At 34.5% G+C, this 6,000-nt stretch overlaps 1 protein-coding gene across 3 annotated transcripts in view; it reads left to right on the top strand.

Annotated features, from left to right (window-relative positions):
• The window catches only part of KIAA0825 (KIAA0825 ortholog), a 229,984-nt gene that overhangs the window by 69,902 nt on the left and 154,082 nt on the right, over nt 1-6,000 (top strand). The gene's annotated exons all lie outside the window — the stretch shown is intronic.

The following is a 6,000-nucleotide window of genomic DNA, read 5'->3' as shown; positions in this document are numbered from 1 at the left end:
AAAGAAAGAAAGAAAGAAAGAAAGAAAAAGAAAAAAAAAGAAACTCTAAAATTGGGAATTGATTTCACATGCTTAACTATTGAGAGTCTAAGATGTGATCTCCAGTAATTCAGAGAACACAATCACTGCAATGTTAACAAAAAAGTATCTTAGTTTCCAGAATTTGTAGTAAGGATTTTATTCTGAAGCATTTCTTCAAGTCTTATGTTCAGAACTGTTCATCAGAAGTGTGTTCAGACATCTTTTTTGAGAAACATTCTTTTGCAGTAATCATGTCTACAGTAAGCTAGTCCCTAAATAGCATCTCTATCAAATCAGAAAGGGGAATATTACTTTAGGTCAATTTACAGGTAGTAGTCTTCTAGGTAAAAATCGTGTTCTACAGAAAATGTAAAATTATACTTACCCTGAAACATAGGTGAAAATAGGTCTTTTACAGATGATGCTCATTAAGTCATCAGACATATCTTTGTTTTCAGCGTTCCTTTACTTACCAAGAAGTTTTATACACCAAACTTTGTTCAATTTCTGACGAATATCTGAAAAAAATAATCAGAAAAATAAATATGTCTTGACTAGAGAGTTTATTGGTGTTATTTTCACTTCACGTTGTCAGAAATCTTGGCTTTGGTGATGAAGTAGAAGCTGATTTGATGTGGGAAAATGAGAAGTATGTTCCCAGTTGTTGCAGAAGTTGAACAGACCAGCAAGGCAGAGTCAGAGGCCAAGCAACACCCAGTAATTTCAGGTTCTGTTCAGTAGCAAGATGGATTATTTTTTTTTAAATTGATGGAGACTGAGTATCAATAAGAATAATTGATTAGAATCCTTGCTTTACTTTGTGCAGAACACATCATAGTACGTGAACTGAAAATATAATGGTCATCTTCTATACTTATTCAGGATGCTTACTACTGATAGTCTTATTTAATTGAACAATATATATCATGTAGTTCTGTCCAAAGTAGCTTTCAATTCACTCAGGTATGAGTGTCAGGTTTACAGAGCAACACAGGCTGCGGAGCCAGCATAAGAAGCAGAGTAAATTAGCCCAGGTGGAGCTGTGTGTGGTTCTTGCTAGACAGTTAAGCAACTAGCTCTCACTGGTTTAAAGCTAGGTTGGGCACATGCGAACTCACCCGCAGTTACTGCAGTGAAAGTGTTTTGGAAACATTAGCACTCTGAAAGTAGTCCTGCTAGTAAATTAAGAGAAGTTAGCCAATTCATAAAAGGTAGGGTAATATGCAAGGTATGAGAAGGTTTGCCATGCAGCATCAAGATTGAAACATTGTACTTGCTTCATTTTCTTTTTGCTTACTTTTAGGATTGAGGAGAGCCTTTTCATGTTTGTAACTCATGCAGAAATGCAACTTTTTTCTTTTTTTTTTTTTCACGTGCTTATGTCAAATGTTGCATTTGTGTATATAGTTCTTTCAATGGCAGTTTTAGTTGATTTTTGTTCAGCATATCCCATAGCACTTCAGTCTTGACACACAGAACATGTGTAAAGTTCCATCAGAAACAAAGTGGGTGTTTGGACAGTTCATCTTTTTAATTTTTTTCCATTCCCAAAGATGGCGTCTGAGTTTTATCTAAATCAGACGGTTTCTTGGCCCTCATTTTTCCCTAAACCCAGCAATGACAAAGAGCAATGGCTGCATAAATTGGATGTAAGAAGAACACTTAGGGTTTATCACAGAAGAATCAAAGATTTCATATCTTCTGACAGATTGTTTGTACTCTTAGGGGGTCTTAAGAGGGGTCAAATGGCTTCTAAGAGTTCCTTAGCTAGATGGTTAAGGGATTGTATTAGGGAGGCGTATGTAGTTAAGGGTAAAGAGGCTCCCAGGGTTTGTAAAGCTCATTACACTAGGACTATAGCTGCTTCTTGGGCGGAGAGGTCGAAGGCTTCCACATTGGAAATTTGCAAGGTGGCCACCTGGGCTTCTCTTCATACTTTTTCATTGCATTATCGCTTGGATGTAGTCTCTTCTGCGGATTCTGCTTTTGGTAGGAGGTTGCTTGTGAACCAAAAAAAGAACAGTGAAGAAAAGAAAGACATGTAGTTCACAGTTCTAGCTGGCAACAAGACAAGTTTCTTTGCAGTGTGCACAATGGAATCCTATGAAGACCAATTTAGGCGGTTGAAAATAGATGTTAGAGGGAAGTACTGCCTACCAGTGTTCTCTGATGGTAACCCCATGGCAGACAATAGCACCAAAGGAAATAGTGAACCAGAGTGAACTCTGTAGGGAGATGGATGTAGAGAGATTTTTTTAGGTGATATAGATAGTTCTCCGTGTTCAGTTGGAGAGTTCTACATCTGTCATCTTCTGGAATATATTCAGAATACTCATTTTTTCCATTTGTTTTCCGTAGATGGAAAAAAAATCTATACATTTCATTTTCCACACTAACTCCTCAGTGTTCTCCATCTAATCCGTCCAGATTTTAGTTTTTGACTTTTCCTTGCCAGACCTATGTTTTCTGTTTGATTTCAAATTATATTTGCATCTAAAGAAAATTTTAAAAGAAGTTAATATAAATACCCATTTTGTTTGCTGCCAGCATAGAGTTCAATTTTTCTCTCAAGTCAGATGAAATGAGAAAATAATGAGAAGTTCTCAATGAATTTGTCCTTGAACTTTAACACGTCTTCTGGACAAGATTAACACTCTTACTGAGAAAAAGTGTTGGAGTTCTTCTCAGTCTTATATATCCATATACTTTCTTCCCCGCAGATTTCAGTTAATGAAAGATGTAACCACTTTTTATTTTTCTTGAAAAGACGTTTAGCCATCTCTTCTGCAGGTATCTCATCATCTGATGAGACAGTCTGCTTCTCTCTTTACAGTCAGATGGATTCTCTGAGATGTTCTGAGATACCTAGTACATAAGGCATCACAGGAGCTGTTCTCTTTGAAGCAACCTGGAACGTTAAGTGGCAGTCAAGGGTTAAACAGGAGATCTTGGTTTAGGATCAATGCCAAGATGCATTCTCTTCCCATCTTTAAGATAGTTTTCTCTTCCCTCTGGCTTTTCAGAAGCTTCTTGTTGAGACTTTTAAAAAATCAAAAACTTCTAACGTACTTTCATCTATGTCTCACTTTTTTTCATTCCAGTGAGAAAGGTGAACTTTGGACAGATCAGATAATGAGTACCAAGAAAAGCTTTTTCCAATGGAGCTCTTTGAAAACACTGTGGGCAAAGTTGTCAAGCCCTTAGGTTTACGAGCTTTGCCTCAGGGGACCAAGAAGATTTGCAAAGGTCTTTCCTTCACAGCAGCAGAAGAAATTTTTTTTCTATATTGCTTTCTGGAAAGTTTAATAAGAGGAGTTCAGAATCAAGTTTGTGGGAGACATCCTTTTTCAAAGATGCTGAAGTTATAAAGATTTTTGCTTTGATCTTGCAAAAAATGTTCAATATCTTCTTTAAGAAATATATAATTTTCAGCAGATAAATCTCAAGTGAAGATAGAGTTTGCAGTAGGAAGTAGTTTGATTTCCAGTGCTCATTTTCAGTAATTGTTTTATTAGCATTTGCTTAATATCACACACACACATACACACACCCAAAAAAAAAAAAAAAAAAAAAAAATGCAGTAAGCTTTTTAATCTACTAGATATAAAATATGTTTTATTTCTTCTATATATTTATATCTGTGATGGGATGGTATTACCCATTTCTGCAAGACATATTTCCAGTAGCTTCAGAAACATCTGCCTGAGCCTGCTGAATCCAGTGAGGTGCTTTGGTGTCACAGTTGCGTTTTACCTTATGAGCAGTCCTCTATGGTTTCCTTGATGCTTAGCTTCTCTTTGTTGATGTTAGAGCTGTCATAGTGAGCTTCCTCTTCTGAGCCTAAATGTTATGAAGCAAATAGGAGGCTTTAAAATTCAGTAGAATATTTAAAAGAACTTTGTATAGGGGAGAAAAAGAATAATATTAACAATGCAAGAGGTCTCACTGTCATAACACTTACAAGAATAGAATTGGAAAACCAATAAAGTACATTAAATAGATTGATACAATCTTCTATAATGATAACAGAGTTGTAGAATATAGTCTTGGAAGGAAGTATTAACTGATTATTCCTTCTCCATCTTTTATTTCTTTCATAAAATTCTCATATTTAAATGTTCTTTTTACAAATGCTCTCCTATAAACTTTCATGCAATAAGGATTTGTGTCTTTCCACACAAATGGAATTTGAAGTTTGAAATCTGAGTGAGGAGTGAAAGAATTTTTGTAGAAATTGATAGCTCGCAAGGAAGGCATCCTACCTCCTTCCAGTTACATGTGTTCCTTTCTGCAAAGATAAATTAAATTCGGGGTGAGTAGCTTCACTGCAGGAACTTTACCTCTTGAACAAAGCTACATTTTTATTTCCCAGGAGAGTTTAGTGCAAGATAGTCACAAGAGAAAAAATAATAGGACTGCAGGAGAGTATTTTTATGTCTATCTCTGTGGAAACAGTTTTTGAGGGAAAGTCTGCATAGCACTTGAAGTGCCTATACTTTTGAGAGGCTGCAGCTGGCGTGCCATGATCAGTGTGAAGGAATCCCATCTCAGCTCATAAATTGAACAAGATGAAGGCCAACATTAACTGGATAAGGTTTGGAAAAAGCAAAAAACAGCAGAGAAAGTGACTGGTCCTGGGGCTTCTTTGGGAAGAAGACAAAATATTTTATATGTGTTTGAGATATTTTATATGCGTTTGAGATATATATTGGAATTGCTCTTACTGTTAGAATCAGAAGCTATATCTATTAAATATGTACATAAATCTATTTCAAGCATTTATATATATAAAATACAGAATAAATAAGAGTAAAAATATCCAGTCATTTGTATTTTTTTGTTCTAAGTAACATCTGAAGAAAATTGTAGGAAACTTCATCATAAAGTGTATTAAAACTTTGGAAAAAGCACCATGTTTATGATGCTGTCTGTAACACCATGCTTTGAATGACTGGGGAAATACATTATCTAGTCAGTCTCTTCTAGTTTTGTATTCTAGCAGTTAAATTTCCAGACTTCACATCTATTTTTTTTTTACAATCTTTTTTAAAATTTAAATGAATATGGGAAAAGTAAAAAGGGAAACAAACAATCGAACAAACAAACATTAGAAAACCACCCAACTTTAAAATGCCATATAGGCATATGAAAAGCATGTTCATTCTCCAGAGCATGAATTGTTTAGGGGAAAAGTAAAAGCCACTTGAGGTAAATACATACAAATACTGGATTTTTCATAGAAATTGAGATCTTTAAACCCCAGCTGAGTATACCACCAGTAGCATCAGATGAATGAAGACCTTTAAGTTTATGTGTAACAAAGAGTACTTGGTAATGTTCGACAACACCTAGTTGTTTGAAAATTCTTGGGCTTAATTTAACAGTGGTTATATTAAAGTTAAAATGTCTACACTTGCGTTGTTTGACAGCTTTATTCTAAGATGAACTCTAAAAACACAAGATTATTTAGTTTTATTATCATATTCATTTTGATTCACTTATGGAAGTGACATCTATTCATCCCTGTCAAATCAGGCAATAAGTCCATTACTTCAGGATTTCTGAGTGAGCTTTTTTCCATTGTTTCTCAAGGAACTTGACCTGTTCTTTTTACTGTAGCCATTATTTTGCTTATAATAACAGTATTAATTAACTGTCTTTTTATTCTTACCTTATTAGCTTTTTGAAATAACTGAAAACTATAAAAACACATTAGTGAGCAATTCATTTTATTTATTGAACAAATAATAGAAATTAATTTCTGCACAGCTTCTCTAACATTATCTGTTCTTCCTATGAATAGATGACTGTACAATTGGTATAAAAATGAATTAATGACAAAAGAAACTATATTTTACTCATTTTATGTGCTTTTTTGTAAAATATGAATGTGGATTTCACTATATTATATAAAAGGAGCTGTGTATAACCTGAATTTGACTTTATCATAACATTAGTATTCCACATCTTGTTCAGAGT

This window comes from Centrocercus urophasianus, unplaced genomic scaffold (genome assembly GCF_019232065.1).
Source record: "Centrocercus urophasianus isolate 14NV4802_14NV808 unplaced genomic scaffold, USGS_Curo_1.0 seq_21, whole genome shotgun sequence".
Taxonomy (NCBI): Eukaryota; Metazoa; Chordata; class Aves; order Galliformes; family Phasianidae; genus Centrocercus; species Centrocercus urophasianus.
Note: the sequence above shows the minus strand (reverse complement) of the source record. Positions and strands in the feature narration are given on the sequence as shown.